Below are 12,787 nucleotides of genomic sequence, written 5' to 3' on the forward strand. Positions count from 1 at the left end.
ATGGTGACTCTCCATTCTCCCACTCTGGCGATTAAACACTGCGGAGGACAGCGGGCATTGGCCATCACTGCTTTCCTAGCAGCTTTGATTTTCTGCCACCTAACTTCTTCCTCTCTGTTTCTTCTGCAGTAAACATTCCTTCAAGTGTGATTCTTTCTAAATTTATTCATCCGTGTTGAAACTTGCATTGTATCCACAACAGCTTGCAACTAATAGTTAAATTTCTGTATTACATTCATGGAAGCATTAGTAAATACGAGAATCAGTGGACTGTCCATCTCCTGATTAACAACTGTATTTACTATATTTCCAATCAGACATTGGAAAAAAATATATTTAAAAATGTAAAAAGATGCAAGTGTTTAAATTTACAAAATTCCTGTCATTTCCTTTGCTTTGCCACCCTTCTCTGCCTTTAACTCCAGGAGTGTTAAGGGTTCCCAGGGCCAAGGTGCCCATGTAGGGAGCAGCCCCTGCCTACACTCCCACACACCAAGGGTCACATAATCACAGAATGGTTGAGGTTGGAAGGGACCTCTGCAGATCATCTAGTCCAACCCCTCTGCTCATGCAGGGTCACCTACAGCGCATTGCAGAGGACCCTGTCCAGATGGCTTTTGAATATTGCCAGTTGTGGAGGCTTCACAACCTCTCTGGTCAACTTGTTCCACTGCTCTGCCACCCTCACGGTAAACAAGTTTTTCCTCATGTTCAGATGAAAATTCCTCTGTTTCAGTTTGTGCCTGTTGCCTCTCATCCTATCGCTGGGCACCACTGAAAAGAGTCTGGCTCCATCCTTTTTACACCCTCCCTTCAGATACTTATACACAGTGATAAGATCCCCCCATCAGCCTTCTCTTCTCCAAGCTGAACAGGCCCAGCTCGATCAGCCTTTCCTCATATGAGAGATGCTCCAGTCTCTTAAGCATTTTAGCAGCCCTTCACCAGATTCGCTCCAGTTGCTCCATGTCTCTCTTGTATTGGGGAGCCCAGAACTGGACACAGTACTTCAGGGGTGGCCTCACCAGGGCTGAGTAGAGGGGAAGGATGGCCTCCCTTAGATATGTTGGCAACACTCTTCCTACCGCAGCCCAGGATACCATTGACCTTCTTGGCCACAAGGGTGCACCGGGACCCCCAGGTCCTTCTCTGCAGAGCTGCTTTCCATCAGGTCAGCCCCCAGCCTGTACTGGTCATGGGGTTATTTCTCCCTAGGTGGAGGGCTCTGCACTTCCCTTTATTGAACTTCATGTGGTTCCACTTCAGGAAGGTGAAAGCAGGGACAGGCTACCAGGGAGCAATGCAGAGACATTGCCTGCATACATGAATATGAAGTCCAGGAATCTGAAGCTCAGCTGCAGTTGAATCTCACAAGGGAGAAGGTGGTCAACAAGAAAGGCGTCTATAAGCACATTGGCAGCAAAAGGAAGGTGTTGTGGAGTAACCAAAATACAGTTTAAATCAGATCACAACAGAAGTAGTTTATTACTCTAGCTATAGGAGAGAACACAGAGCAGCAGTGATAGAGTCTGGTGATAGGAACTCTGCCCAAGAGGCAGTTATTCAGTTTATATACCTCTGGGTTATACAACTTGTTCTTCACAGAACTACAGCTATGTGTCAGACAAGCAAGATGTGGTCAATTACAACTGGGAGTAGATTAATTCAGATAAGGAATCTCTAATGATGCAGATGGTATACTCTCTTGCAAACAATGCATTTCTTTGATAATTGAGTCATACTGACTTGTCAAGGACATTAGGCCATGCTGCAGATACTTCTTTGCTAGATAGGCATGCAGAGGCCTATATTTCTTTTGCAGATAGGCCTGCAAAGGCCTATGAGGTGTTAACTATTTAACTTCCATAAAAGCTAAAGACAGGATGGGCCCATTGCTCAGTGAGAAAGGTGACCTAGTAACAAGTGGTTGGGAAAAGGCTAAGATTATGCCTACTTTTTCTCAGTTTCTACAGATGAGGCTTGTCCTCAGGCCTCCCATGTCCTTAGGCCTATTAGCAGAATCTCTAGGTGTGAAGCAGCACCCATAGTAGAAGAAGGAACAGTTAAGGAGCACTTAGCTCATCTGGGCAAACACAAGTCCATGGGACTGCATTTGAGGGTACTGAAGGAACTGGCCAATGTCATTGCGAGGCTGCTTTCTACCATCTTTGAAAGGTCATGGCAATTGGGGAAGGTTTTTGAAGATCTGAAAAAGCAGACATCACACCTATTCTTCAAGTCATAGTGAACATAGTGTCATAGCAAACACGCAGTTGAACACGGGTCAGCAGAGTGTCTTTTCAAAGAAGGTCAACTGCTTTCTGAGCCGTATTAATAATGATGTAGCTAGCAGGTTTCACAGAAGTGGTCCTGCCATGGTTTTTGGTCTAACCAGTGCCTGAGAGCATCAGTCAAAGCAAGAGCGGCCTTTCCCAAATGACAGTTGCCTGCCAGAGACACTTCACAGATGCTGCTCAGTTTTGAAGCATGTGCCACTGTCACCACCATGTCACAGCAGGCACAGGGGGGATTTGGTCTCTCCCAGAGCTTTTCTGGAGCAAAAATGGAGCCTGGCAATGGTGGAGTCAGGAGAAGGACTGAGCCTGTGGGAAAAACTGCAGTATTCCTAGGCAAGATGAGGCACCAGAGCAGCCATGTGGATCTGCACACCACTCACTGTCCCATGGCAACCCTGGCACATAGTGGTACCAGGTTTCACAGGCAGTGGGGAACTCAGTTAAGGGCCCTGACCTGGCTATTACCAGTACTAACTTGTGGAGGATTATCTGGAGGAAAACGGACATGTGAGCAATCCAGCCCTAATGCTAATAGCAAGAGTGTGAAAGTAGGTTTTGCGGCCTACCGGTAAGGTTACTAGAGGGCATGCAATGTGGTGAGAAACTGTCCTTGGAACGAGAAAAACAACTCCCAGATGTTCAGTGAGAAACTTACGGGCTTAGGGGAGTTTCTTTGCCTTCTCGTTGACAGTACATGCTATCCAATCACATACTGTTCAGATGTGCATGCAAAATGAACATGTACCAATCACTGTATAGTTTGATTCATGTGAGCACGGTTAAAGCATATAAAAGATGCTATTCGGGCTTAATAAAGTGTCAGCATTTAATCATATTGATTGGCGTGCTGTCTGTTTATCTCCCGCACTAACTTGTAATTCACCTCAGCCCTGCATATGTGTGTAGCAGCCAGGAAAGATGAAGTGGAGGTTGTGGACTGTCCCTGCGGCTATTCACCACAACCCCATTCCTGCCATCCTTTGGAACTGTATTCTTTCCAAGCCTCCTTCCCCAGTACAAGTCCATTCAGAGCATGAGAGACTCTCTTTCCCAAGAACCTGTGGAGCTGCTGCCCTTCCAGGGCCTCCTGCAGACCCTAGACTCCTCACTTGAGGATGGCAGTGGTTGAACTCCCTGTTCACAGGATGTGTTCCAAGGCTCAGGGGGCATTTCTGGGCAGATACCCAGCAAGGCAGGACTGATTGCCCCCGCCCTGGAGTAGCCAGGGATGTCTTCCTCAACTCTAAGGGACAACACCAAAAAGGGGCCCACTGCAGTATGTCCCTCCCATTCCTCTAGGAATGGTGATGGGTCCCCTTGTGCCCGCACCTCAACCGTCCCAGAACAACTCTTTCTCACTGGACAGCTTGGAAGGGGGTACACAAAGGGAAAGACCACATGGAAGCCCAGGCTGGGATGCAGCAGAAATTTAATGAGTCAAAAGAGGGAAATGAGATTGCTCCAAGTGGAGGCCCCAGTGCACCAGAGGAGCACCAGGGGTAGCCAAGAGTCTGTGATCCATAGCCACTAGTGCCCTCCAGAGAGAGAAGGGCCAGCAGGTCCACCACAGGCTAGCTTTTGGCGGGGGGGTGGTGGTGCTCATGGCCCAGAGGAGCAAAAGGCGACAAAGATAAGGCAGAGAAAGAAGTGAGTGGAAGGCAGGAAAGGTAGACATTGGCCATATTGTCATAGAGCCCAAGATGGCCCCTTATGGATAGCCATTGCAGGAGAAACCAAGGATGGCCATTTATTCTGAAAACACTGTCCCAAATCTTTGTCGTCTGTCCAGCACCATGCTCTGAGTTCCTGGGGGTCCTGCTCTGTGGCTGTTAGCAAGGAGGGCACCTTCTGCCACAGTAGAGGCTGGAAATGCTGGATATGTCACAGCACTCAGCAGTGACAGGGACTCCCTCACAACTGAGGATGCTGCCAACAGCAACAGAGGTGGAGGATCCCACGATGGTGTTCTATGGGAAGGAGCTGAGGATGGGGCCAGGCAGGGTCACCATCACAGGAGAAGGCTCCATGACAATGGTGGAGGCCTGGCACTGCCTGACGCAGGGCTTATTGCAGCTGTTGGCCAGCAGGGTAGGGCCAGTATGGCAGGCACTGGTCATAGCAGGACATCTCAGGGCTGAAGGTGCACCTGTTAGAGAGGGCAGGGAGGGAGCAGAGTGTGGGGGTGCATGAAAAGCAGCCTGATAACCTGCCACAGGGGAGCCAAGGCACCTGCTGGGCCAGGAGCTGGTGGCTGTGGAGGAAGACACATGGGCTTTTCTGTGCCATGGCCCTGCAAAGAGCAGCCAAGCCCAGGGAGGCTCCTGCCTATCCCATAGCCCAAGAGCCACTTCAGCCAAGTCACAGCTCTCTATCTCTGTCAGACCTTCTCCCCTCTCCCCTTCCCATGAGAAAGAGCTCCAAGCCCCAGCATACAGCAGAACCAATATCAGCTGAGATGTCCATTAAGGTGAGATCACCTTAGAGAAGAAGGAGGCTAAAGGTCTTCAGACTCACCTGGTCCTGAAGGAGAAGGTGGTGAGAGAGGAGGATGAGACAGTGAGGATCTGGGCTGGTTTTTATACTGATCCTGCACTGCCGCAGGCCCAGAGTTAGCCTTGGCAGAGGTAACAATTTTCTGACAAGCTTGTCTCAAATGCAGAACATCCCAGTTAATGATATGGACTGTGTTTCTGTTTCCTTCATTGCTACCTTTACATTACCATTATGTGAATTCCAGGGCAGGAATGGTGATGGGTCAGTGTGAGCAGAAGACTCAGCTCAACTACTGGAGGGGTCCAGAGCAAGCAAGTCATTTCACTGTGGGTCACTGCTGTGAGGTTGTTTGAGCCCTGTTCACAGGAAATGGCCCATCTCTTTCCAGTCCTGCAATCCTCTGCCAGACACCCAAGGACTCCCATGCACAAGGACATGTTGCATCCTTCTTTCTACCTCCCACCCAGATCGTTCCAATAGTTATTGATGTTGCCTTCCCAGGTGGGTGGTCTGTGCTTTGTCCACTGGTTAACACTAACACTGCACTTGAGAAACTGCCCTCAGAAAAAAATGCTGGCCTGTTTTGACTTCTCTCCTCTCTATGGAAACCCGAAAGACAAAATCAGCTTTTCTGGGTCCTGGTTGTTCCTTGGGGTGCTCTAGTGCTGCCCTGCCAGGGTGGTTTGCAGCATCTCCTCAGCTGAGTCCACAGATGCTCATGCCCAGACCTCAGACTTGCCCAAGACAAGGGCCTGAGCTACAAAAAGCAAAGAAGGCAGGACAGCAGAAGGCTATGGTTAAACAAACAGTAGAAGGAGGCAGTCAAGATGGGGAAGGACAGAACCTTGTCACATTTAGAAACGGGACAAAGGTTTCTGCTCTGCCTGCAGACCTGCTACTTCAGAATAGGTATGGTGCCCCAGACACTGGTGAGGACAATCAAGACCTGATGGGATTCATCAGAGTCAGCTAAGACCAAACCCTGTGTCTGCATGATGGAGAAAAGGCATGTGATATTCACAGGACACTTCCTCCTGCAGGAATCAGAAGCACCAGTTTGCTGACCTGACATGATATCTTGGGTGGTTTGTTACTTGCCAAGGGCTAGGACCCAAGATGCTGCAGAAGGAGTGCTAAGGCTTGCCTGGCTCTCAGACTCTTGCTCTTTTTCCATATGGATACCAATAATATTGCCAAGGCTAACAGTGAGCATGTGTGCAAAGAGTGACTACAAAGGCAGGGAGGTGAAGGATGTAGGAGATCTGGTGGTATTCTCCTCAGTTCCTTCAGTGAGGGGGAAAGGTTCAGATAGAAGTGAATTCATTCATCAGATCAACACCTGGCTGCACAGCTGGTACCGCGGGCTGGGCTTTGGCTTCTATCCCTACTGAACCCTCTTTGAGGAGTTGGGGTGGGATATGTTTGACAAGGTAAGTCAGGAGTGTCATTGCAAACACGCTTGCTAACCCCATGAGAAAGACTTTAAAGTCAGTGTGGTGGGGGAGGTTTACACTATTCTGAAGAGAAGTGAGATCACAAGGGGATGAGCAGACTAGGGGAGGTGGGAGAGGGAAGAGGGCACAGCAGGACAGGGAAGGTTCTCACACTTCCCCTGTAAAGGCAACACAACTTGAGGCTCATCTCAAAGGCCTGTACAGCAGTGCACATAGCATGAGGAACAAGCAGGAGGACTTAGAAGTCCATGACTGGGGTACTGCAGTGGAGGAACAGAGGCACTTTTGGAAAAGATGGGGCAGGCAGGGGTGGTGGACGGTTTGTGCTTTATGTAAAGGAGTTGCTTGAAGGCATGGAGCTTTGCCCTGGGACAGAGGATGCAGCAACTGAGGTAAGGGTAATTGTGGTTAAGCCTTAGAAGACAGGCCAGCACAGGTGATGTTGTAGTAGGTGTCTTCTACAGATCTCCTGATCAAAAACAGAAGGCAGATGAAGCTTTCTTTAGGTAGCTGGAGAAAGCCTTACACAGTCCTAAGCCCTGGTATTCATGTGTGTCTTTAACCATCCCAGTATCTGCTGGAAGGTCAGTATGGCTGGCACAAGCAGTCCAGGAGATTTCTGGAACATACGAAGACAGCTGCTTGATGCATGTGATCAATGAACTGATGGACTCTTTTGGACTTGCTACTCACAAAGAATGAAGACTTGCACTGTGGGATGATGTAAAGGTCAACAGCAGCCTTGGTTGCACTGAACAAGAAACTGTGGAACTTAAAATACTCAGAGAAGTGAGCAAGACAAACAGCAGAATTACAACTCTGCCCTTCAGCTGCTGATATTCTCCTTAGCCACAGGGAAGTCACAGTGTATGTGCATCCTGTGCATGCAAAGCACATATGTATGAGACTTTTCCATCTGTGCCCTGAAAGCTCAGTAGGTATTTCCCAGATGGACACTAGCTGTAGGCAGTAGGTATTTCCCAGATGGACACTAGCTGTAGGTGTGCTGTGAAAGGCTGGTGGGTCAGAGCACCAGTAGCTGTTGGAATTGCTGTGCCTGCCATATCAGAGGCTTCCACCCAGACAGACCTTCTGATGGTGGATGCAGTACTGCAGGTCTCAGACTGCAGCGAGTGCCTAGGGACACTCTGTGAGGCTGGGGGTGACAGTCAGCTTTTCTGCAAAAGTTGTGCTGTTGTTGATGAGTTGTTTCACCAGGTAAAGGAGTTATAGGAGGAAGTCAGCTGGCTGTGTAGCATCCAAGAGGATTAGTAAGAGATAGATAGGATATTCTCAGAGACCCTACAGCTTCAAGAGAACCAACCCCCAAAAGCAATGGAAATGCAGACGAGATCTTTGCCTTGTGGGTCAGTAAGTGATAACTCCAAAGAAGGCGAGAGCTGGAAACTGGTCACTTCTCGTATGCGGAGGAAGGCTCCTGCTTCTCCTGAAAGCTTGAAGCTGATGAAGGACTTCACTGCCCTTCAAGCTGAGGAGGAGCTGGGCATGGTTTCACATGAAGCATTTGAGCAAATGGACCCTATGCCATGCAGCAACACCCAGAGGAAGTGTTGAGTGACTGTAATGGGTGATGCAGGGGAAGAGGTAGCGAGGACAGACTCCCCACTCTCCAGCATGGTCCTCCTGCCTCTGCTGCTGCCAGGGTGACCCACGAGCAATGCCCCCCGCAGCCCAGGGCTCCCGGGCAGCCACACTGCTCCTGTCCTGCAGGGAAATTAACTTCCTCATAGTCCTCCAAAAGTGCTTTGTACTGAACTGTCCTGCTTTCTGTCTCCTGTTCTGGACAAGTCTATAGATATCCTTACCCACAGCACCCTCGGCCCTGTGCTGCCCGGCCCCCCTTCCACCTACACAGAAATAGAGGGACCTTCCTGGGAGCCACCAGCACCAACAGCAGGCCTGACACTGGACAGCCCTGCTCTGGCCTGCCTTCCCTGGGCGGACACAGAAATGCTCTTTAGCTCAGCAAAAAGCACCGAGACCTGCCACTTTCCTGCCTTGTCAGTGACTGCAGATCTACCAGAACGATAAATGTCCCTGGCTTTTCTCCTCCCCTTCAGCTCGTCCCTCCCCGAGATATTAGGAAATAGGTTTAGGGAACCCTTGGAAAACCTCCTTCGCCATGCCAGTCCCTGGGCAGAAGTTAACAACTGAGCAGTTTGTTTCTGTTTCCCCCACTACACTCCAGCCTGACCTTCTGATTTTTAGGGGAAAATGGCAGTAGGAGCTGGGAAGGAAAGATATTTTCATGTTGTTTTCTTCTTTCTTGGTAGTGGCTGCAGGCAGAGCCCAGGTGCGGAAGGAGCTGTTGGCAGAGGCCACTGAGGGCGCCGCCATCAGCATCACCTGCTCACAACCCAACACACAGACCAGCAACTTCATCCACTGGTACTGGCAGCTCCTGGGATGAGGTCCCACGTTCATCACGAGCGCTTTCAAAGGGTCCAAAGAGGTGCTGGACCTGCCGGGGACCCTGCTGGTGGCCACTGTGGCAGACAGATGAGTGAACTTTTGCCTTAAACATTTCTTGGTACATAAGGTGCAAGCAAACCATAACCCCGAACAAGCCATCTGTTCCCGGTGGGAACAGGACTGAGCTGCTGAGAACCCCAAAATAGTCTCCCTGCAACCATTCAGGACACACCGAGCCTGCGCTGAACCAGACCACAATCTGGCAGAGACTTTGGGACCTGGACTGTAAATTACTGCTGCTTAGCACAACTCCTATAAAACTTGCTTAGCATGAGTAGCTAAATTTGCTGAAGCCTTAGGCTGCACTCCCTAGTTCAGTGAGAAAGGGCCCCTGAGCTGGTGCAGGCAGGAAAGACAAGGGGGTTACCAGCAGTTTGCCTTCCCATGCTTCACGCTCCGGGAGGAAGGATGTCAAGGCACTGAAGTGAGGCCTGCTTGGGCACCGGGACCCTGGGGAGCAGGGCCTCCTCTCACTGCGGAAACAATGCTGATTGGGGGGGTCTGGGCTATCGCGGGGTCCAGATCATGTTCCCTTTGTCTGGACCTTGGGAAATAACACCTACTGTCACTGCTGGGGAAGTAATAAATTGTCCGGGCTTTGAGAGATAAGGGCAAGACCTGAAGAATGAAAACTCATCTGTCAGCAGAAACCACAACAGTAAACAACCTACCTAGGGACCCAATAAGGAGCAGGAGACCCCAGACCTAAATATTACTATTGGTCTGAACTACCACGTGAAGGGCGGAGAGCTTAAGATTGGAAAGTATAATTGCCCAGGGATTTCTTTGTTCGGGGTACCTCTTCGGAGGCACCCAACTTGAGCTGTAACTACTGCACGCGTGTCATCACAATTTATTTATTTAACTTGCCTTAATTTGGCTCCGAACTTTTCAGCGGGAACCTAGGGTTGGACCCTGCTCGAGTTGTAATTACTGCACGCGCTGCACCAAAAATTTACACCCAGGGTGAAGAGGACCAACAGGACGCCGCTGGATCCACGGGTGGTGATATCCCTTTCTCTCTCTCTCTCTCTCTCTCTCTCTCTCTCTCTTTTTCTCTCTCTCCTCCCCTTCGCCTTTCCCCACCTTTTCTCCCCACTTTGTGGAAAATAAAGTTAAAAGGTTGTACGATATTTGACTGGTTTTAGCATCTTAATCTCGTCCTTGGGATTGTAACGAACCCCCCCCGATATTGGATCGGGACAGCCACAGACCGCAGCTCCAGCACCCTGCAGCTCACCCGGCCCCGTTGGTGGGATGCGGTGGTGTATTACTGCGCCGTGGGAGACTTGGCAGCACAGGCTGGGGCTGTGGCCGGGCATGAACCACTGTGGGCTGGGCGGGGTGTGCGGGGCAGGGACTGGGGCGGGGGGCGTGCACCGCCCAGGCCCGCTGGGGGGCGCTGCCGCTCCACCCGCCGGGGCCGCCTCGCCCCACACTGTGCCAGGCCCCGGGGCGGTTCCCGCTGTCTGCCCGGGCTCAGGCCCGCCTAGCCCCTGACTGTGTCCCTAAGTGGGAGGGGATGCCAAGCAGGGCAGTGAGGTCCTGTGCCGTGAGTCCCGTCCAATCTTGCTGCACAGAAGCCCTTGTTCCGGTTACCAGGGCTGCAGCTGTGCACATCAGTGTCCACTGGTCCAGGTACCCTTCCCCCATCTCCTTTCCTTTCCTTCTCCTGGTCTAGGGGAGCCTGGAAGAATCATCCCCACAGAGAAGTAACCCTTAGGTGCCAAGGCAGCTACGTGGAGACAGCCCATCGTTCAGGGCCCTGGTGGCAATGAGGTCGTCAAGTGTCCTGAGGTCTGTGACTGCCTGTTTTCTCCTCGGTGAGTGTCACACTGGGCAGAGGCACTGCTAAGGCATAATCGCTGACACCAGTGGGCTAATTATCCCCCCACCCCCCGCCTCTGGCCCGGCTCTGGGCACACAGTGCAGGGTACAGAAGAGGATGGCAGGGTGAGACCTCCCCTCCCTGTCTTCTCTGGGAACACAGCATTTCTCGTGGATTGCCTTGTAAATCCTTGGGGGTAACTGGCTGACAGGGGCATTTGCGACACTGGCTCCTTCAAAACCATCCTGTCACTTCCCCTGTCCACCCAGAGATGCAGATGCTGACCCTGCAGATTCTGGGGAGTAGTTAAATTTGTAGTCTGCTTAGGGACAGAGGGTTTCATCCATTATGTATTCTCTATTCACCAGCTCTGGCATTTTTTTTTCCCCTCCCCTAGATGAACTGTATTTTCCTTGTCTGGCATCCCCTGTCTTCTCCCATTTACCCTGTGCCCCTGCTTCCATCCAGCAGAAATACTAAAAAACAGCTCTTCAGGACCATGGGCTGTTTGCAGATGAGCTGGGACATGCACAGCCTTCCTTTCTCACATACAAACCAACAGCCATCAGCTCCACCTTGTTTCTTTGCAGGTGGGAGAAGCACAGCTTCAAGCCAGGTCAGGGTTCCCTTGCCAGGTTCCTTTTACCCCTCAGCCTTCCCACCCCTCCCCCTAGCCTTGAAACTTTGTGGTAGGGGCAACGGGGTAGTGAAAGGGGAGAAGGCTGAGAATAATGGATAGAGGAGTGGGGGAGACCACAGGAGGCAATGTCCAAACGGGCAACCACAGCTGCCTTGTCACCTTCCCACAGTCACTGCACCGAACCAGCTCCTTCCCATCACGGCTCTCCAGGTGCTCGTATCAGTCAAGCAGACCATTTCATTCATCTGCAACTTCACCACCTTGGACAGAAATCCCTCCTTCTCCTGGTACCGCTCAGCTGGGAGCGGGGGACCCAAGTACCTCCTTGGCACTGCCCGGTCCACTGAGAGCGGTGCCCACTTCGTCCAGGGGAAACTCACCACCTGGGTGGATTTTGACCGAGGGGATATGATTTACAGGGCAAACCTGACCTTTCAAAAGGAGGACGCAGCCTTGGCTGACAGTGGAGTATATTACTGTGCATTTAGACACACGTTGGTGAAGGGCCATTTCTCCCCCCTGCATAAACAACCCATCAGGAGACAGAAGCAAGAGAATGACACTGCTGCTCTGCCCAGCAGCCCTTGCTCCCAGTGCTGGGGCTGCTCTTCAGCACATCTGTGCCTACTGGCTCCAAACCCTGGGTTTTCGCCTCCTGTCCCTGTCTCCTTCTCCTTCTGTCCCTGCCAGGCGGAGGGACACCAGCAGTGGCCGGAGAGTGCCAAGCCCTGCCCATATGCCCTGCACAGCTTCAGGGCTGAGCTGGAGATGGGATCGTGGATCCCTCTGCCCCGACGTCACCCTCCCCCTTCCCCCCCGAGCCCTCCCCACCATGGGCAGTATTGAGAGGGTCCAACCCATCAGGATCAGGACTCCATTTCCCAACTCTAGGAATTTGAATTCTTACCCATTAAATTACCTTTTATTTTGCCCCCCACACACACACACACATCTTCCTCCCCTCTTGCCCCATGTTTCTGAGGTCCTGTCTGTGCAGGAATACTGAACTGCAGCTTCCAAAATGCCAGAGGGGAAATTAAGCAAGATTTGAAACTTTTAAAGAAAGAATGCTACATCTGCATTCCCCAGAGCCCTGAGCAATCAAGAGGCACTACGATGCAGCCTTGTGCTTTCGACAGACCTCCCACAATGAAGATCATGCACAGAGCAGAGAAACCCTACAGCTAGGGAGAAATGTCCCCTTGCAGAGCAAACCTTACAAAGGGAGAAGGAAATCCATGGGAAAGTCTTCAGGAAGGCTCTGAGACGCTGTCTGCACTCTGCCACCAAGATGAGCAGAGGCAAAAGGGAAGTGGGTTTCAGTCCCCTCCCTGCCCAGAGGCACGACCCTTTCCTGCACAGCCCGGCTCAGCCCACTGGAAGTGGCCATTTCATTGGGCTGTGGAGAGCATGTTTTCTTGTATTATGCTGAGAATATGCTGAGGGACAGGGATTTCAGAGCTGGCAAAAATGATCTTCCCTCTCACTGTGCCAGCCTATGTCCTGCTAATCCGAGCAGTGGGTTGTATTCATGCTTTTCTTTTTATCTCCCACAGTTTTTCAGTAGGCGGTGCAGAGATCT

The sequence above is a fragment of the Dromaius novaehollandiae genome, chromosome 22 (assembly GCF_036370855.1).
Source record: "Dromaius novaehollandiae isolate bDroNov1 chromosome 22, bDroNov1.hap1, whole genome shotgun sequence".
NCBI lineage: Eukaryota > Metazoa > Chordata > Aves > Casuariiformes > Dromaiidae > Dromaius > Dromaius novaehollandiae.